The 23,094-nt window shown below is 32.6% G+C and overlaps 1 long non-coding RNA gene across 1 annotated transcript in view; it reads right to left on the reverse strand.

Annotated features, from left to right (window-relative positions):
* Positions 1-9,539, reverse strand: part of LOC141571346 (uncharacterized) — a 120,144-nt gene extending 110,605 nt beyond the window's left edge. Inside the window, exon 1 of the long non-coding RNA XR_012496108.1 lies at positions 9,479-9,539. This is a non-coding gene — a long non-coding RNA (uncharacterized LOC141571346). The remainder of the gene's footprint in view (positions 1-9,478) is intronic.
* Positions 9,540-23,094: the final 13,555 nt, after the last annotated feature.

Below are 23,094 nucleotides of genomic sequence, written 5' to 3' on the forward strand. Positions count from 1 at the left end.
CCCATTTTGGTCAACATAGTACTGGAAGTCCTAGCCACAACAATGAGACAGGAAAAAGAAATAAAAGACACTCAAATTTTAAAGGAAGAAGTAAAACTGTAATTATTTGCAGATGACATGATGCTATATAGAAAGAGAACCCTAAATATTCTACCAAAAAATATTAGAACTGATCAATGAATTTAGTAAAATAGCAGGATACAAAATTAATATTCAGAAATCAGTTATATTTTTATACACCTATAATGAAGTATCAGAGAGAGAAACTAAGAAAACAATTCCATTTACAACTGCATAAGAATAAAATATCTAGGAATAAATTTAACCATGAAGTAAACGACTTGTACTCAGAAAATTATAAGACATTGAAGAAAGAAATTAAAGAAGACACAAATAAATGGAAGCATATACTATGCTCACAGATAGAAAGAATTAATATAGTTAAAATGTCCATACCACCCAAAGCAATATATAGATTCACTGAAATATCTATCAAAATACCAGGCATTTTTCACAGAACTAGAACAACCTTAAAATTTATATGGAAACATAAAAGACTTCAAAGAGACAAGGCAATCCTGAGAAAGAAGAACAAAGCTAGAGGTATCACAATACCTGATATCAAATTATACCACAAGGCCATAGTAACTAAAGCAGCATGGTATTGAAATAAAAACAGACACACAGATCAATGGAACAAAATAGAGAACCGAGAAATAAATCTAGGCCTATATGGTCATTTAATCTATGATAAAGGAGGCAAGAATATACAATAGGGTAAAGACAGTCTATTTAATAAATACTGGGAAAACTGGACAGATATTAATACATGCAAAAAAAAAAAAAACCCACTGAAACTGGACTGCCTTCTTACTCCATATACAAGAATAAACTCAAAATGGATTAAAGACTTAAATGTAAGACTCAAAACCATAAAACTCCGAGGAGAAAACATAGGCAGTAAACTCTCAGAAATTACCCTTAGTAATATTTTTACTGATACAGTCCTCGAGAAAGGGAAACAAGAAAAAATAAACAAGTGGGACTACATCAAACTAAAAAGTTTTGCAGAACAAAGAAATCAACAAAACGAAAAGACATCCTACTGAATGGGAAAAGATATTTGCTAACGATACATCTGATGAGTGGTTAATATCCAAAATTTATTTAAAAAAAAAAACTCAGACAACTCAACACCCAAAAAACAAACAATTCAATTAACAAGTGGGCAGACGACCTGGGTAAGCATTTCTCCAGAGGATATACAGATGGCCAACAGGCATATGAAAAGATGCTCAACATCACTAAGCATTAGAGAAATGCAAATAAAAACCACAATGAGATATTGCCTCAAACCTATCAGAATGGCCATCACCAATAAATCAACAAACAACAAGTGGTGGTGAGGATGTGGAGAAAAGGGATCCCTTGTGCACTGTTGATGGGACTGCACATTGGTGCAGTTACCACGGAAAATAATATGGAGGTTCCTAAAAAGATTAAAATGTAAAAACTACCTTATGAACCAACAATTTTACTCCTGGGTATTTATCCAAAGAAATCCAAAACATTAATTAGAAAAGATATATTCACTGCAGTGCTATTTACAATAGCCACGATATGGAAATAACTGAAATGCCCATCAATAGACAATTGAATAAAGAAATTGTGGTAAATATATACACTAGAATATTACTCTGCCATAAAAAGACTGAAATATTAACATTTGCAAAAACATGGATGAATCTAGAGGATATTATGCTAAGTGAAATAAGTCAGCTTGAGAAAGACAAATATATGAATGTGAACTATAATTTAAAAAAAAATAATCATGGGGATATATAGTACAGCATAGGGAATATAGTCAATGATGTTTGAATAACGATGCACAGTGCCAGATGGGTAATAGACTTATTGTGGTTATTACTTTGTGAGGCATGTAAATGTGTAATCACTATGTTATTTTGTCTACCTGAAATTAATAAAAACATTTAAAACATACCCCCCTTGCCACACACAACAACAACAACGAACAAACAAACAAACAAACAAAAAACAGAAACTTTAAAATGTTGGCAAGGATGTAGAGCAATTGGTAACCTTTGTGCATTGCTGGTGGGAATATACAATGGCGCACCCACTGTTGAAAACAGTATGGTGGTGCCTCAAAAAATGTAACAGAATTAATGTTATTCAGCAATTTCACTTCTGAATATATACCAAAGGCACTTAAGTAGATATTTATATACCCATGTTCTTAGCAACATTATTCACAATAACCGAAAAGGTGGAAGCAATTAATTGCCATATGAATGGATAAAGAATCTGTAGTATATACATCCAATGGAATATTATTCAGCCTTAAAAGAGAAGGAAATTTTGTCACCAGCTACAATGTAGATGAACCTTGAAAATATTATGCTAAGTGAAATAAGCCAATCAGAAAGGAACACATATTGTATGATTTCACATATATGAAGCTCCTAGAGTAATCAAATTCATAAAGACAGAAAGTATAATAAGTGGTTGCTATTTCCAAGTAGAAATGGGGAGTTTTAGTATAATGGTACAGAGTTTCTGTTTGGGAAGATGAAAAGGTTCTGGAGATGGATGGTGGTGATGGTTACATAACCAAGTGAATTCATTTCATGCCAGAGAACTGTAGACCTAAAAATGTTTAAAATGGTAAATTTTATACTATGTAGAGAAAAAAGAATTGATTTTCTTCAAGGGTGCCCAAGAGAGAAAAGGTTCTGATTGTAGAGGACTAGAGATGAACAGTTTTTCAGGAAAGAAATATCCCTAGAAAGAGAAAACACTTCATGGTGCCATAGCTAATACTACTACTACGAATACCACCACCACTACTACAATTACTACCATTCATTGAGTGTTTATATTTTTCACGTATGTTGTATATTTTATATATAATTTTTCATTTTCAAAAATTTTATAAAAGTAAAAATGACTATTCCTAATTTACACATAAGGAAACTAGGTCTCAGAGAAGTTATGCAAATTGCCAGAGTCCAAGAAATAAAAAGGTAGGATGAGGATTCAAATGCCTAGTGTCTGTTTCCGGAGCCCATACTCTCAGCCATTCCAGCATGGGTTAGGGTTCTGCACCCAACTACTGGGAAAGGCTTCCATATGGAATACGTTTGGACTTATCCAGAGAACTATTAACATAGGAAATTGTCTTGTCCCTTCACGTGGAAATAACCCCCACTGAATAATAATCAATTTCTCTGCCCTATGTACCTCTTGATCAGAACAGCATAGAGCAATAGTTATAATATGGACTCTGCAGCCAGACTGCCTGGGTTCCCATCCTCTTTTTGCCTTGTAGTTGGGTAACTTTAGGTAAGTTAATTAACCTGCTGGAGTTTTAATTTCCTCACCTTCAATTGGGGATAATAACACCTTATAAGATTGTTGCTAGGATTAGATGAATTAATAAAGATAAAATTAATAAAAACTATTAGATGAATATCACACATTTTCTATTAAAGCTCCATGAGGTAATTTGTAATATTTTTTTATTGAAGACAGCCAATTGCACATATACTCATATACAGAATCCTATATACGAGTTGCCTTGACATTAAGCAAATTTGTAGAGGAAAATGTCCTACCGTATTTGCAACTATGCTTGGCTTTGGCTTTGAAAAGGCCAACGCTATCATTCTAACCAGGGAGGCTAAGGGAGCAACAAATGTTGCACCTTTAATTTCCAGATCAGCAGTAATGATGGCATAGCATTATTTACATCTACTTTCCAATAGATTCTGTGGAGCACTGTCAAGATCAAAGCTGAGAAAAAAACTCTCCTTTCTCACCACTTTGTCATCCTTACACTTACAGGCATAAAAATAGAAATTTTTCCCTGTTATGGGGAGATAATGTTGCTATGTTTATAAAGGTAAAGTAGATTTATCAAAATAATTGGAAGCATGATTCTTCATTATGGTTAGTGATTGCAGGGACGTGTTGACATGAAAACACTAAACTTTGTTTTTTTCTCCTTTCCTCACTACTTGTTCAGTTTCTATGTTGCACATGCTTAACAAAAGTCTATCTCTAGGATGATAGACATATAATTTGGAAATTTGTGTATTATATATTGCATATATTATATACACATATATCTTGATACTAACTGTATGATGCTTTTCCTCTATAAGACTTTGGATAGGGTAGTTGAAGCTGGGAGAAAAGGGAATTCATGTGAATTTGTCCATGACCTGTCTGTTTTTCAGTATTATGATGTATTTTAAGTCTGTAAGTCTTAAATGATCCTATCACACTGAATTTATGATATTAAAGAAACCTGATGAGAATATAATTGTTGGTTTATAATAATGTAATAATAAGCTTTACAATACAGTTTGACTGTATTGTTTGTATTAAAGTGATAAAGTGAACCACTTCTTTTCTTTTTTTTTTTTTCTTTTGTCAAAGCTTGATTTAATGACTTCTTATTTTCCCAGGACACCCTCATTCATTAGACAACCATATTCCTTTGGATTTCTCTTATTTTCACAGGATAATTTAAAATCCATTCTGCCCTTTAACTTGATTTGTTGTACATATTATTTTCCTGCCCACAATTCATATTCTATCAAAGAGCTGTGATTCTATAGGACAAATTATGTCGATACTCTTACTTCAACCCAAAACAGTGTTGCCCTGACATATTTTCACCTGAAAATCTAAGGATATATTGTACACAATTCAAATATCTTCTGATTTAAGATAATAATCTCACCTAAGGTTGAAAATTCATAAGTACATAAGAACAAAGAAGATTTATAAGTAATTTACTAAATTTAAAATGTGCATATCCTGAGTAATCTGTGGTTTTTCTAAATGATCTAGCTTTTCTCCAAACTGATGCTTGCATGTATTGCAGCTGTCAGGAGCGACACTGATATACACCAGTATTGCTCTCTCCCCCTCCCTCAATATTCCAAGCTGTCTATTTTCAGGCTGTATCATAGGATAGCACTTATTCACCACTCCCCATACTTATGAGCAGTTGAACTTGAGTGATTTTTTTCTAATCAAGGAGCTTTGAATGGAAATGATGTGTGTTTCTTTTGGTTGAGTGTTTATTTGCCTCTGTGAAACATTCCAAGGATCTCATTTTTCATTTGGTGCTAAGACCAGCAGCATTCAAGATAGTTTCTTATTTGTCATCCTAAATCCTTGAATGATTGTAGCAAGCAGATCCTGCTGCCCACTGACAATGGACCGGTAACATAAAGGTGGAAACTATACATTTCTAGTTTTAAGTCACTAAAATTTAGGATTTTTGCTATTATAGAATAATTCACTAGGTGTAATTAATACAGATGCAAAACATAGAAAAAAATAAGTGAAAACACCTCTGAAAAAAAACAGATTTTGATAAGCTGGTGAAGAAGGAAGATACGTCTTTTAGAGGAGTGTTAAAATCAGGATTTAGGAAAGATACTTCCAGGACTCACTTAAATAAATAAAGAAGTTATAATTACACAACTTTTATAAGAAATGATTAGAGGAAAGTGTAATTGATTTTTGAGACTGACTCATTGTCCAAACTGATTTTGACAGAGATTGCAGAAGAAAGTTCCTCTTAAAGGCTCAGCCAAGAGATTGTTACCCTCCATAAGAAAGGGCCATTTTCTCTAAGATGACCAGACGCCTGATCTGATTCCAAGTGCATGAGGATTATTGACCCCTTAGACAGATTTTAAAAAAGGTTAATTGGAAGAAATTTAGAGTTTACATAATTGATTTGCTTTATCTGGATGATTATTGATCAAGTCAACAAACTAGCTTTATATTTACAATGTATTCTACTAATCTCTGAAACTTATATCTCACCATTTTTTGACATCTATATCTATAGAATTTTATAAGTATATACAACCATTTTTTTCTAGGTTTTCTTTGCTCATCTTATATACTTAATAGTATGTTGTTTTCTGGTAACAATTGAATTATTTTTATAAGTACTTGGAATTCATTATAAAAAGTTATTTATTTTATGTCATTAAGCTTGGTAAACCAAGCATTTTTAGGGTGATCACTTTCAAATTTTGTATTAGAGAAGTGTGAATCAGTGTATTCTATAAACTATTCAGCCCTTGATCAACTGGTATGTTTTAAGTGTTTTACAAAAATGAACTAATCTGCAGAATGATTTACTATACTCACATAGGAAGGAAGATAAACATAATGTCAAAGTATAAACCTTTATTAATAATAATATTTCAAATGTGTTTACACTTAAAGATACATTCATTAATAATAAGCTAATACACTATTTGGTTTATTTCACATCCATGAAAAGTGAAAATGGGCTTAAAGATGCATTTAAAACCAACCTCTTGGGCCGGCCCAGTGGCTCAGGCGGTTAGAGCTCCATGCTCCTAATTCCAAAGGCTGCCGGTTTGATTCCTGCATGGGCCAGTGGGCTCTCAACCACAAGGTTGCCAGTTTGATTCCTCGACTCCCGCAAGGGATGGTGGGCTGTGCCCCCTGTAACTAGCAATGGCAACTGGACCTGGAGCTGAGCTGCACCCTCCACAACTAAGACTGAAAGGACAACAACTTGACTTGGAAAAAAGGCCTGGAAGTACACACTGTTCCCCAATAAAGTCCTATTCCCCTTCCCCAATAAAAATCTTTAAAAAGAAACCCCCCCCCAAAAAAAAACACCTCTTTCTTCTTAATCACATATGAATTTGCATATGTAAGAGACCATTAGATAAGTACCACTCAGAGCCCAATGTGGAAATTGAGTGTCCTCCAAGTCTCTATTTAATTTTGTATTCATTGAAAGGAAAATTATAGTTTGAGCAGTCTGATATGTACGTGGCTGCTGTAACAAGGAAAGCCCCTTCAAAGCTACCAAACAATCTGCTTCCAGAAGATCAGTCCTGATTGGCCTGTAATATTCCCTATTGCGCAGGAACTCTAGAGAAAACACCAGCACATCTACTTACCAAGGATTTCTGTTTTTGTTTTTTTTTCCATTTTCCTACACATACCATTTGTAATTTGGTTAGTGTGACAAGGTGAGTACGGACATATTTATAAGTATGTGAATTGTTTCTTTCATTTCTTTCAAACTGTATCATGACAATAGTTAATAATATAGTCAAGGCTTGGAATATATATATATATGTATGTGTGTGTATATACACATATGTAATCCCACAACTTAAATAAATTCCTGATTCTATTATTTCTTAGTCTAGAGGGCATTTTTCCCTAATTTCATGTGTCAGGATATGAGATGGAAGAGGATGGTATATAAGTCCATGGTAGGTTTCAGTACCACCAACATACTGTCTGTACCATAAGCAAGACAAAATCTACGCACGGTGAATTTGACCCATTTAAATAATGAGATAAAATAACAATGTGAAAGCTTCCAAGAACATGAGACTATAGCTTTAAAAGAATCCATGGAGGATCAACTTTGGGAATGGTGGAATGAGATCCTCAATTATAGCTCTCTCACAAAAACAGCAAAAATACTGACAGAAACCTAAAATTATTGCAGAACTTTGGAACTGACTAAAGCCACAAAACAAACTTGAAATTGTCTATCAAAGAGAAAGTACCGAACCTACCAGTAAAACAGCAGAATCTGTGATGTTTTAACCCTTCCCTCCCTATCATAGTGGCACAATAACCATAAAAAAACAAAACAAAACAAAACAAAAAACAGTTCTTTCAGTCAATAGAAATGACTGAACCATCTTGTAATTTTGTTATGTGCACCACCCTCAGAAGCAATCAATACTGTGTCCAAATTTGCAGCTCTCTGGAAAATACATATTCTGTAGTACTATGGCTATTTTATTATTCAGAGTTCAGCAAAGGAAAGGAGTAGGGAAAGTCCTATCTCCAGCATATTACCAAAACAATAACAATTTGCTGGCAATACCACTGGTGTCTAAGGCTATGAATTCAAGCAAACAAACAAGATCTTCGTTAGGGGGTTAAAAGGAAATGCTGGTGAACTAGGTGACTATATGGAACTCTGAAAATCTACCAGCTACCCCAGGGATCTGAAGGGCTGTTCACACACACAAGGCTATGTGCACACCAGGAAAGACCTGGGAAAATAGAAGGCCCCCCACATCTCTGGCAGATGTTGTGTTGAAGCCATATGAAAGCAGAAAGTGAAAATTAAGGCTGTATTTTTTTTAGCACCTTTCCCAGTATTCACTTTATTTAAGTGTACTTATGATTTAAAGATAAAGCCGTATTTTATGTGTTTAATGGGATAAATACAACTCTTAAAGGAGACCATCATGAAAAAGAGGCATACTTGTCCCAACAATATCACCAGTGTTTATGTAAAGCTGTATTTTAAACGGTCTGAAATTTGAAGGCATGCCTTCTCACACAAATCCTTTTGACATGAGTGAATGACATAAAGGCAAGGTAATTTTCGAAATCTGGCCACTCACTGACTAAATAATACTAAATTTGTTCTGAGTCTAGGAAGCTAGGCTTAAAATTAAAACAAAAACTTAACCATATTCTAGTAGAGCTCAGTGGCTGTACACTGCAGAAATAGAGAATTTACAGAATTTTGGAGATACTTATGTCATCAGAGTGGAACCCTCACGAATGGGATTAGTGCCCTATAACAGAAGCTCCCGAGAGATCCCTAGCCCCTTCTCCCATGTGAAAATACAATGAGAAGTCTGCAACCCAAAAGAGAGCCCTCACCAAAACATGATGGTACTCTGATCTCAAACTGTGAGAAACAAATTTTCTGTCATTTATAGACTGCTCAGTCTGTGGTATTTTCTTATAGTAGCCTGAACAGACTACGACAGTAATCAAAAGAGAGCTGGAGTAGCTATATTAATTCAGACAAAACAGACTTTAAAACAAAAAAATATTTCTACAGATAGAGATATTTCATAATGATAAAGGAATTATGACAATTATGAATAAACCTATAAACAACTCTCCAAATTACATTAAGCAAAAACAGACAGAATTGAGAAAGAAATAAACAATTCATAGATAACAACTGGAGATTTCAATATCACATTGTCAATAATGGATAAAACCATCTAATGATCACCAGGATCTAGAAGACTTGAAAAACACTGTTAGACCTAAAAGATATTTATAGAACACTACTCAACAATAGTAGAATACACATCCTTTTCAAGCATATATACATATATATATATATATATATATATATATATATATATATATATATATATTATATATTATGACCTAAGACAAACCTCAATAGGTTTAATTGTTTGAAATAATAAGAGGCATGTTTTCTGATTACAAAAATATAAACAGAAATCAACAATAGAGGAAATTATGAAAATTCATATAAATATTAAACCATACAGTATCAAACAAGCAATCAGTCAAGGAAGAAATCACAAGGAAAATAGGTAAATATTTTTAAAATATTTTGAAAAACAAAAACACAACTTACCAAACCTGATGAGATGCAGCTAAAGAAGTGCTCAGATGGAAATTTATAGATGTTACCACCTACAAAAGAATACGTTTCAGATTAATAACCTAACCTTCCAATTTAAGAAAGTAGAAAAATAACAGCAAACCAAACTGAAAATAACAGGAAGAAGGGAATAAGATTAGCGTGGATATGAATAAAATAGAAACTAGAAAACAATAAAAAAATAAATAAATCTAAAAGTGGCATATTTAAAAAGATCAACAAATTTGAAAAACCAAGCAAAATGAAAACATTTGTCCAGACAAAACTTGTACATGATCGTTCATAGCAGCATTATTCATAAAAACTAAGAAGCAGAAACAAGACAAAATATCTATCAACTGATAGATAAATGGCTAAACAATAAGTGGTATATGCACACAATGGAATGTGTGGAAATAAAAAGGGATAAAGCCCCGATACATGCTGCAGCATGGATAAATCTCGAAAACTTTATGTGAAGTGAAAGCAGGTAATAAAACATCACATCTTTTATAATTCCATCTAAATGTAATATGTAGAATAGTCAAATCTATAGAGAAAGGAAGTAGACTAGTAATTGACTAGGGTTAGGGTTGTCCCTGGGAGGAAAAGGGGCATGACTGCTAATAGACACAGGATTTCTTTTTGGAATAATAAAGATGTTCAAAACTTAGATTGTGGTGATGGTTATCTAAATTTGGTCTTGCTAAAATCTACAAAACTGTACTTTATGAATGATGCATTTTATGGTATATAAATTATATCTCAATAAAGGTATAAAACAATTCATGGATAAATATTTAACCTTCCATATTATGATTGAAATCAATGAACTTAAATCTGAGTAATAATAATAGTATAATAATAAACAGTTGCCCTTTATTGACTGCTTGTTACAGCAGCCATGCGAGTATTAAACTGAGTGATTTTGGTATATTGAATTGGATCTTTAAGACAACCTTGCAGAATTGATAAAAATAATCAACATATTACATATTAGCAAACGGAATGTCATATAGATTAAGTCAGGATGTCACAGCTAATTGTTTGGTAAACAGTAGAGCCAGGATATTAAATCAGTATAAGGCCCATGTATTTCCTTCATTTATTTTGACTTAAGAAATGTCGTGAACAACATTTCACAAAATGCATTTGCAATATACGAGTGCCAGTAATGTTTCTAGATTTTATATTTTAAAAGCATTTCATGGTTAAGACTGAGACATAGTGAGTAATTTTGTAGTGAGAGTCTATAATAAGAACACTAATTCTTTTTTTTAAGTTTATTGGGGTGACAATTGTTAGTAAAATTACATAGATTTCAGGTGTACAATTCTGTATTACATCATCTATAAATCCCATTGTGTGTTCACCACCCAAAGTCAGTTCTCCTTCCATCACCATATATTTGATTAAGTACACTAATTCTTCTTGAATATATGAACAAACAAGCCCTTTTTAAGACAAGTAACTGTCCTAGCATTTCCTAATCTATAGCAGCACAAAAATTGCCTTTCAAGTCAATGATTTATTCCACTATATCACCTTTATATCAAGGACAAGGGCTTACCTACCTTTACAGCATATTAATGTTTCATGACACTTAGCAACATCATTACCTCTCTCTTCAAAGTGAGTTACCTCGCCTCTTACTACACACGAACACGGTAGCATGGTGCTGGCTCTACCCTATCCATACAAGAATGATAAATTTTGTCTTGAATACCTTGTTAAGCATGCAGGACTGTAGGCATCTAGAGCATTCTGACTCCATCAGGCAATGAGGAAGTTCCATAACACAAGCTGGAAAAACCTGGACTCAAGATCCTTTCTCAACTGCATAGAAAAATGAGGCTCTATACTATGCGCTCATGGGGCCAATAAATTGTGCTAAGTATTACAATGCATTTTTTTCCTAAATGAAATAATTATGAAATATTCAAAACCTTAACTATATAGTCAAGAAAACATCCATTCTGCATTCCAACATTTCCTACTCACCACAGCGATATTAATCTTTGAAGTCCAGTCTGACCGGCTTAATCACCTGGTCAAGAACCGTGCATGGTTTTTCTGCTCTTGTCAGTATAAAATACAAATCCCTTAGCCTGTCATTTAGGATTTTTCCCAACCTATGGCTCCAGGTTTACCTATATTCATACCTAATTTCCAGAAAACATCACAACTTGCTATTCTCCTACATGAGCTCCTTACTTTATAATTGTTGCGTCTTTGCTCATGTTTTTTTTTTCCTATGCTCAAAATTCTTTCTCCCACTGCTTAGCAAAATTCTATTCATTTTTCATCTGTAAAGCAACTTCTTCGACAAATTATTTTCTTATTTCCCAAACCAAAACTAAATGTACTGTTTCTGAATTCTTTGGAAAATGGTTTGCAAAACACATCTGACACATGTACATTCATAATCTTATTTACACTTTCCTATAATCAAAGAGGAAAGAATTTACTCCCAAATTCTAGTACTATTCTACCCCAGTATTTGCTTAATACTTAGCAAAATGAACCCAGATATAGCATCTAGTAAAGATCAGAAATTAGATTCAAAATGACTTAGCTAAATCCAAACTCTGAGCTGTTGTGATAATATAGTAGGTAACATTTTCTCTTTTTTTTTTTTTTTTGTCATGCCATTTCATATTTAAGGCACTGTCTATTTACTTTTAAGAACACATCTCTCCTTCTTGAAGTTCTTTATTTTCCTGTCTCTGAGACAGTAAAATTTCCCTCCATATCACTGTATGCTCCATCTCAATTTCTTTTTCAAGATTTTTACCTCTTCTCAATCCCTAATTCTTGTAATGTTCCAACCTTTAACTCTTTATCTTCTTTATTTGTACTCACTGTCCTTGTTTTAAATATTATGTATATGCTCATGAATTCAAGATTTACGTATCCAGCTCCAATCTCTCTGCTGAGCTAGACTAAAATATTCAACCACCTGCTCAGTACCTCCATTTGGATGTCTATTTAAAGTTAAACATTCAAAGGAGATCCTGTCTTTCTCTCCTCTATCAAAGTACATTCTTATAGCTCCTCTTTTCCATATCACCAAATATTACACCATCATCATACACCCAGTAGTTCAAACCAAAAAACCAGCAATGATCCTTGATTCCTCCCTTTCTTTTATATTTACAATCAGTACATTCTGTTTGTGACTATCAAAATGTGTCACCATTTCTTACTGCCTACATCCTTCAAAATTTTGCCAACAAAATATTTTGCCTAGAACGTGTCAAGCTTTCATGACTAGGTCTTCTTCTTCTACTCCTGGCCCAGTACTGGATAGATTCCATTTTCTCCTATAGGTCTACTCATCACTCACTGGTTTCCACTCTCTCCTGTGCCTCCCAAAGCTGACATGCACAGACAGCGTCATAAAGCTTCCTAGCAGTCTAGATTGCATTTGTTTTTGGCCAGTGTACTGGTGAGTGGGGTATCGGCAAGAATTAGGAGCAAGGAAAAGTGTGATATTATACAAGATCATTTCATGCAGATTGACCTCAGGTTGGCCAGTTCCTGAATTTAAGGTCTCATTTTTTATCAGACACTCCTCTTCACACAACTCTTTCTTTCCCCATTTCACTAACTGCTCCATTCCTGTGTGCTTTGGAGCCCAGGCGTGGTAAAAGCTCCTAGGAACTGGCTCTGTTGTAATGCACTCTAGTTTGCTAATTTGCCAAACTTCTTAATGAACAGTCCTTTTATTAAGCTCTCCACAAAGTAGCCAATTTGAGTGCGGTATTCATGTCTGCAAGGACTCCAGTTGACATACTACCTGTGGCTTAGTGTACACATATCAACAATAATTATCTCTTTAAAAAATAGGTGAAATAACAAAATAATTTCTTCCTGAAACTCCCCAGGGACTTTCTAGTACATTTAGACTAAGATCCAGATCCTTAACCCTGGCCCTTGAGGCCCTGTGGGAACTGGCTCTGCCCTTGACTCTGGGTTTATCTCCCACTCATTCTGTTCCTGCTGTCCTGACTTTCCATTTGTTCCTCAAACAGAAATATACCATACTGAGCTTGTTTCTATCTCAGAGTCATCGTATTTTTCGTTAGTTCTGCCTGAAATGCTCCTCACACACAGGTGATCATTGCTTGCATCCTTACTTCATTTAGGTATCTTTCTTTTTCTTTTTAAAATTTAAGTAGTATTATTTAGAGAGGCCTTCTAACCACCATTTCAAAAATACTCCCCATCAGTATTCATTATCTAATCACTTGCCTGATTTTTTCTTCTAGAATTTACCTTCACCTAACTTGTATTTTACATTTACTTGTTTATTTGAATACTGTCTGTTTCATTCACTAGAAATTTTACAATGTCAAGGACTTTACCTCTTTTAGATACAGTTACAGCCAGAGTAAGAAAATAGTCCCTGGAATATACTAGTACTATGAATAAACAGATTTAAAAAATGAAGAATGATTTGGGTTCATAAATGAATGTTTGAATGAAGCAGCCAGGTTGAATTTACAGATAAGAAACTGAGAGTTACCTAGAAAACGGCAGACCTGAGAGTATTGAACTGCTTTAATAAATGCAAGAACTATGTCTTATTACACTTATTTCCCTTAAACCCTAGCGCAGTGCCTTGCACACAGCAATCCTCAATTGATTTATGCTCATTAATGATGAAAGATTTTTAAAGAGCAATGTGGCAGCAATGTGAAGAGTGGCTCCTGGAAGGGAAGCTAGACAGAAATTTATTTTAGTACTTAGGTGTGTATTTCCAGGTAGTCTCAGAAAACATAAATTTATCATTAAAAAAGTATTTTAATGAAAGCATCTATGATTATTACAGTCAAGCATTAACATTTTACATATATTTACTCTCAATTGCTTTCCTAGTTTGTAGATTATCCAGGCCTTGCTTGCTACTTGTCTTTTGGAAGATCCACTTTTGGAAAATGTCATGGCTCATTAATAAATTCATCAAATAGTTTGTATAGGAAAAAAGAAGCTAGTATCAGAAATTCATAGCAGTCATTAAAGCTTTTTGTTAGTAGTCAGATGCAAACAAGTAACAGCATTTTAGAAATATAATATTGCATGTAAATATTACCCTTGAATTCAGCTTCACAACTATTTTTTCAAATCTATACTGAATGTATAATCACTTATAATTTGATATGTGGGATTAAAAACATGTAGATATCAACCCCACTCAATATTGGTTAAGGATTTAAGAAACACATATACATGAAGCAAGTAGACATTCAATTAAGACAAGATACTATATATAAACTCATACAGTACATAGTAGACAAATCTGCTTAGGATCTCCAAAACCAACCTAATGTGTTTCTCATGAATTATTTTGACTGTTCAACCAGATATTTACAACCATGGCACGTGTAATATTTCTAGCAATGGAATTTTGTTGTGCTTTGTATGATTGTGAATTTGGTAATTTTGATATTGGTCTAGTTTCTGAGCACATCTTTTCCCCCTGAAAAACAAAGAAATAGCTACTGGATCTTTTGTCACAATACTGTAAAACTACTTAGAATATATAGTTTGACGAAGTAAAGAAACTTCCTAACTGCAAAACCTTTCAGATAAATATATATTAGAAAAATTAAGAATTTTAGGAACTGTGCTCTCAGGTTAAAGCAAAAGAACAGACCTGGATGACCAAATCGACGTCTAATTATCAATAAAATAAAAAACAATAACAAAAACAAAAAAAACTTCTATCTTAAGGGTACATAATACCTAAACATATTTCTTTTATGCTGTCTTTAATGTAAAAGATCCTTTAAAACAATATTACTGTTGCTGGTCAGTAAATTACTTCTAATATTCTACCGAAGGACAGAGAAAGTTTCTCTTTTATACAATGTCTACTCCATTAAAAAAAATACCATTATTGTAAGGTATCTAGTGGATACTAAAATGAAGGAGATCATATAAAAGTATGTCAAATAAAGAAAGATTAAAGGTAAAGACAAGTTTGAATCCACTGTCAGGAATATCAGTAAACACAAATTAGGAAATTTAAATTGAACAGATAAAATATACAATGAAAATATGCAGCTACTAGAACAGTGTTCCAAAAAACTACAGAAAAAGAAAAAAAGGATAAAAAACATTTTTAAATGCTATTTTTTTAATTTTAGAAAAGTTGAAAAGTTGCAGAAATATTAAGACTTCTATACCTCACACATAGGTTCCCCTATTGTTGTAATTACTGTTACATTTGTCGTAACTAAAGAAACATTATTATTAACCAAAGTCAATATTCCATTCAGATTTCCTTAGTTTTTGCCTTATGTCCTTTTGTCTAAGATTCCATCCAGGGTATCACATTATATTTAATTTCCTCAGTCTCCTCCAGATTATGAGAGTTTCTTAAATTTTCCTTTTATTTGACTACTTGAACAATTTTGGGGAGTGCTTGTCAAGTATATTCTAATGTCTTTCACGTTGGGCTTATTTGATGTTTTTCTCATGATTACACAGTTTTATGGGTTTGGGGAGAAAGATCACAGATGTAAATTGCCATTCTCATCACATGTTATCAAGGGTACGTGCTATTAACATGGCTCATCCCTGATGATGTTAATTTACATCAGGTGCAGAGATAGTCTTTGTTAGTTTTTCCACTTGAAAGTTACTTTTTTCCCCTTCTCTCTTTCCATAATATACTCCTTACTAGGAAGTTACTATAGGCACCTCATGCATGAGGGGTGGGACAGTATCCTCCACCTCCTTGAGAGGGTGGTAGCTACATATTTATTTGTAATTCTTCTGCATCGGAGCTTTGTCTACTCTCTATTTATTTACTCGTTTATATCAGTCCAGCACACAAATATTTATTTTATACTTTTGGTTATTATCCAATGCTACAATATTTATTTTATTGTTCAAATTATACATTAGAAACATTGAGAGCTCTTTCAGTTGGTTCCTCTGTCCCTCTGACATACTCCTACTGTTTCGTTCTTAATTACTGTCTTACTTTCCCGGCATGACAAAATACTCATTGATTCATTTTGTATATTCCTTCCCTTAACCCTAGAGTCAACCATTCATCTAAATATTCGTCAGTCTAGGTCATGCAGCTATTCTCCTGTGTTTTCTTCTAGACATTTAAAGTTTTGAAATTGCTATATAGTACTTCACCCATTTTTAATTCATCTTTGTGCAGGATGTGAAGTCTGGTTATATGACCATTTTTTATGTATGGTTCTAACACCATACATTCAATTGTTCTAACACCAGTTGTTGAAGACCATTCTTTCCCTACTGAATTTCCTTTGCATCTTTGTCAAAGAGCAGTTGACTATATTTGCGTAAGTATATGTCTAAACTCTTTATTCTATTATTTTAAATAGTGTGTTTATTCTTTTGCCAACATCATGCTGTTATTATTATAGCTGATTGCTGAAATCAATTATAATCTTGAAATCTTAACACTGAGTTGAGTCTAGAAATCAAATAATGCGATTCCTCCCACTTTGTACTTTTTCAGAGTTGTGTTGTCAAATCCAGGTCCTCTGACTTCCATAAATTTTAGAATTAATTTGTAGATTCTTACAAATCTTGATGGGATTTTGATTGGAATTACTTGTCTTGTTTGTTCATTTGTTGCTTTCAATTTTATATCCCACATTAGTGAAATCATAATGTTTTTTTACTTTTTTATACTTAGCACGATATTCTCAAGATCCATCCATGTTGTCCTAAGCGGTATATTTTATCTATTCTTATAGTGAATAGTATTTCATTGTATACTCGTATATGTACCACATCTTTATCCAATCATCTATAAAAGGACACTTCAGTGGTTTCCATCTCTTGGCTAGTGTGAATAATGTTGCAATGCGCATAGCATTACATATATTTTTATGGATAAATATTTTCAAATTTGGGATACCAAAAAGAAGGACTGCTGAGTCATATGGTAATTATATTCTTAATTTTTTAACAAACCTCCATACTATTGTAGGCATTTCTTAGGGAGAAAATGCTGGATGGTTTTCAAGATGGCTGCTCTCTTTACCTCCCAACTAGCATCACCAGGGAAACTGTCTCAAATTTTCACTATGAGAACTTGGTGGCTTCCTGGAGTAAAAGCCTGAATAAATGTGGGGATTCTCTTACATCTACAGTTCAGGCCAGTTTCTCACTTTCAAGCTAGTCTGCACTGAGTTTCTAGCAGTTTCTTCAAATTACCATTTAAATGTTTCTACCAGCTTCAGAATTCGCACAATTTCTCCTCCAGGTAAGCAAATCTTTGGATTTCGGTATTCCCTGAGACTATGTTCAATGATGGGTCAAAAAATAACTAATTTTTAATTTGACTGTTTTTTTTTGTTTGTTTGTTTGTTTTTGGTATAAGAATGGGACTAAAGACTTCTAATCAATTTACGTATGATACTTAAACCCAATGTCTCTAGGAATAATTAGATACTTATTCTACAACTCACATCATGGCAGATCAAATTGACAAAATGTAGAATTTCTCAAATAAGGGAATTAGTGATGTCATAGTAATTGTCATACTTTGAAATGTATTTCCTAAAAAGTTAGAACAAAATCCATTTTCAAATGTTTATCAAATACTTATAAAAGCTGATCATTTAAAAATATGAGACCACAAAGTAATAACATGTTTCCCAAAAAAATAAAACCTAGCTGGACAATCAGCTCTAATGCATCTTTTGGAGCAAAAATTAATATAGGACCTGGTCTTATTTTACTATAATATAAGACCGGGTCTTTAATACAATATAATATAATATAATATAATTAATATAATATAATATAATACCAGGTCTTATATTAATTTTTGCTCCAAAAGATGCATTAGAGGTGATTGTTCAGTTACGTTTTATTTTCGGGGAAGCAGGGTACCTTAAACAATTTCAGAGCTAAAAAAAAATATATTATATTTTAATAAGAATATTATTAAAACAGATTTTAATAGCAAAAGGAGAAAATAAGTTCATGCTGAACATTTATAAAACTTAAATGGAACTATCTATTAACCTTATCACACTTAGCACTAGTGACAGGCTATTCTACTTTATTTTCATAATTTAATAATTTTTCACTAAATGTTAATATTCATTTGAATAATACATAGTTAGCAAGATTATTCTAATAAGAGTATGTCACTTAATTTTGTAAACAAACATTATTTTTAATCTTTCCAATTAAAAATAATTCTTATGTTTTGACAATTCAAAACTTCACATTTACAAATTTAGAATCCAAGTAGTTACCAATCACTGGATTCTGAATATTTACACCCAACATTTAAGACAGAGCATAGTAATATATACACATTTAGTACAGCTATAATTTTGCCTAATTTTCTAAGTTTTAAAATGGAAACAAGTTTTTTAACAATTTTGTGTTTCATTCTTTTTTTTATTAAATTTATTGGAGAGACATTGGTTAGTAAAATTATATAGGTTTCAAGTGTAAAATTCTATAATACATCATCTATATATTGCATTGTGTGTTCACCACCCAAGGTCAGTTCTCCTTCCATCACCGTGTATTTGACCCTCTTGATTTTCCTTTATCACCTCTTCTCCCCTTACCTTCTGGTAACCACTAAACTGTTGTCTATGAGCTTTTATTTGTCACGCTCCTTTGTTGTTTTCAATTTTATGTTCTACATATGAGTGAAGTCATCTTGATATTATCATGCAAAGCAAAATAAGTCAGACAGAAAAAAAAAATGTAGAGCAATTTTTTTCAAGATCATGGTCATTCTTTTCAACTCGACAGTGAGAAAAATTCAAATTGCTTCTGGAAAGATTGCAGCCACTATAAAAATCATCAGAATCTATAGCAAGTTTCCACATATTTTGTCTTTCACTAATTTCCTCCCTTTCTGTTTTATGGGAGATACATCCTTAAAAGAAGTAATTAGTTAACTTCATTTTGAAAAATCTATCCTTTAAAATAGAATTATTTTTACTTATTTATTTATTTTTTTAACTTTCTATGTTTTCTTGGGGGAAATGAATTTATATCAACATTTTCAACTAAGCTGCTTTGATTCTACTCTGGTTGGGGATTTCATAACTGATATTTTAACTTGCATCCTGAGGTAATTTTGAGCTTGCACCCTGAGGCAATTTCATAAACAGCACAATTTCTGAAAATCAACTGAATTAATAGGTCGTATGTTATGATTTTTCACTTTATGATAAATGTTCCTTGCAACTTGAAGCCTCATATCTTAAAGATTTTATATTGGTATATAAAGTAACATTATAAAGGTAAAATGGCTATTGAAATGATTAAAAACATATCAGTTTATAAAGAAGTAAAAAATAGGTTAGGGGCATCACTTCTTTTGAATAGTGTTTAAACATCAGCATTTTGTGGTCTCAAACAAACAAATCAATTATTTTAAACAAAGCCTTGCTTTTCAAAAGAAATGGAGGAAAATAAAAAGAATTTTTCACTCATTTGGAAAGGAAATGAGTACATTGGGGAAATTTGCATGGGGGCTTGAAGGGGATAAAGAGACAACTAGAGCCCAAAGCAGGCTGCTTAAACTTATTTAAAACATTTCTTTGTGCATTTTTTTCTTTTAAAGCTTTCAAGTTTTAATCATTGCCGTGTGGGATTTAGAAATAAATTGTTAAAAAATAATTGCTCACAATAATCATAAATAGTTTGAATTAAATTAGAGCAGAAAGTCAGAGATGATGTGGTAAGTATAAACTTGCTTTCAAAGACTAACGCTTAATGGAAGGGCACACTTAATATTGTATATGAAATCATTTATTACTGGCAAGAAATCCTAAACATTTCAAGTCAAGTGAATAATGTTAGTATTTAGATTCAGTTATCATTCACGGATTTATCTTATTTTCAATGCTATTAGTCAATTTACCACATATTAGGGAAGATATTTCCTTAATTGTTATCATCTTTAAAAAGGACCTTCCAAAAAGCTTTGTGTAAATAGTGGTATGTTGTTCTTTCAAGAGTATATAATATATTTCTTTAAAGAAAAAGTGAAGGTCCTTAAGAGACCAAAAATCTTGCTTGTATAGACCTAATTTTTTTTTAAAAAAAGATGACAAAAGCATGTTAAAAGAAATGCAAATTTAAACTTCAATGGGATACTATTTGTCACATGGTAATCAAAAATCAGACCTTGAAGTTGTAGGGAAATGAACTTTTTCATACACTGCTGGTTGAGTTCAAAATGGTACAACATCTACAAAGAGAAATTTAACATTATATAACAAATTCACATATGTATTTGCCCTTTGATCCGGCAATCCCACTTTCAGAAATGTATCCTGAAGATATATTTCTCCAAATACGTAACAACATATGCATATTCAACAACATATGACATTATTTGTAATAGTTAAATATTGAAAATAACCTAAGTACCCACCTTCACTGGATCTAGCTGAATCAATTATAGAATACCCATAAAATGACAACCAAAGAAAATATAAAGACTATGTTGACCAACATGGAAAGTATTTCAGGCTACCTTAGATTAAAAAAAAAAAAAAGCAAGTCTATAAGAATGTGTATTATATGCTACCCTTTTGTGGATGAGAGAAAAATAAATATATACACTCAAAAAGAAAATAAATCTTGAGCTCTATTTAGTTAGCTTAATAGTATTGTGTTTTAATTCTGAAACCAGGGGCAATAACTTGTGGAATAGAGAGAATGAGTGAATATACTGATGTTGTTGGGAAACTGTGGGAAAGGGAGAGACAGAAATAGAATAGAAAATGAAGACAAACAGAAGACTAAAATGATGTTAAATTTGATCTGAAAGAATCATTATGAACTTGTTATTTTTGTGTATATACATATATATACACACATATACATATATACATACATATATACACATATATATAATGCTCTGTACACTGAAACTTCACAGAAACAGTGATATTGCAAAAGCAAAGAACATATTTAACTCCCATTGTGAAATAACATTTCCCTCTAAAAAGAAGTTAGGGTTTCAGAAAAATGGGCATTTTATATCTCGGAAGAGAATGTTCAAAGTGAACCTTGAATACCTTCTTGGGTAGAATGGAAAAAATAATAATAAGTTAAAAAAAAAGCTCTTCTTTAAGGAAGAATGCTAACTAATAAAAACAGGGAGAACAGCAAAAATAGAATACCACCATTTTGTTCTCCCTAGCCAAATAAATAAATAAATAAATACAATACAATACAATACAATACAATACAATACAATACAATACAATACAATACAATACAATACAATACAATAAATGGATGCAGGCAAGATCAACATAGTGTATGAGAGCCATTGGTGAAAGGTTGTCAGAAAAGGATTGAATCAATAATATGGTTTTAAAATGGAGAGGTTTGGCTGTCACTATCTTAATCAAGTGGCCAAACACACATTGTCAATGGTGGGAAGTCCTCACCTGATATAACTCCTAAGGGACACAGCATCATCCCTGTGGTGTGAGGTTGCTTTCATAACTTTCACCTGAATTTTATCCTGAGGAAGCAATCAGGAGAAACTTGGCTATAGGATTTTCTACAGGACAATTTGATTAGGCCATTCAAATAAATAAATTAAATGAAGAAATGAGCAAGTGACTTATGACACATAATAGCCAAATGTACTATGTGAATTTTCCTAGGTTCCTGAATTGAAACAACCACCACCTATAAAGGACATCTTGGGAACAACTGAGGGCATCTGAGTATGACTTGTATGTTGGTTAATGCTATTGAATTAATGTTGATTTCCTTAGGTAGTACTGATGCGGTTGTAGGAGAATGTCCTGGCTTTTGGAAGAAGCATGCTGAAGTATTTAGATGTGAAGAACCAACCTACTATTGTGTTTTGGCCAAAAAGAGAGAAGAGAAGGGAAAAAGAGGGGAAGGGAAGGGAAGAGAGGGAAAGATGGAAAGATGGGAGCATGTGACAAGGTTTTAACAAGTGATGAACCTATTTAAGGAGTAAATGGGTTTTTATTGGGCTATTCCATCAAGTATTATGAGGTTTGTACTATCTTAAAATAAAAATAAATGTATAGGAAAGAAAAAAATAATTGATGCATATATATAACTTTTAACTTCCTAGTTTTTTTTAATCTTGCAGTATACCTTACAGTAAAATATTGCAGTAAAAAGCACAATATGGGCACTATGTTACTTTATCATTTATAAGTATGATGTCAAACTGTTTGGGTTCACTGAGACCACCACTAGAATGAAAGCTAAAAATATAACAAAATACTACGATGAATGAAAATTGTATCTCGTGTCAGGAAGGTACAGGGGCAGGGGAGACCACAGAAGAGAGGAATATTGATAAATATATTAACTGAATCAAATAATATATATATATATATATATAGTTTTCAAAGTAAAAAAAAATAATATAGATTGTTCAGTTTTTCTAAATTCCATCATTCTGGTCTTAAAGTTACTGCTACAACGAGATTTTAATCAACGCTAACAACTTTATTCAGAAATATAAGATCAGTGGGGAAAAATGGGATTTATTTTAATAAACATTCCTGGAAAATCTGCTATGTGCAAAACAGAAATGAATGTTATGAAAGAAATAATGTGCAACTAGT

The sequence above is a fragment of the Rhinolophus sinicus genome, linkage group LG04, assembly GCF_036562045.2.
Source record: "Rhinolophus sinicus isolate RSC01 linkage group LG04, ASM3656204v1, whole genome shotgun sequence".
In the NCBI taxonomy this organism is placed as follows: Eukaryota; Metazoa; Chordata; class Mammalia; order Chiroptera; family Rhinolophidae; genus Rhinolophus; species Rhinolophus sinicus.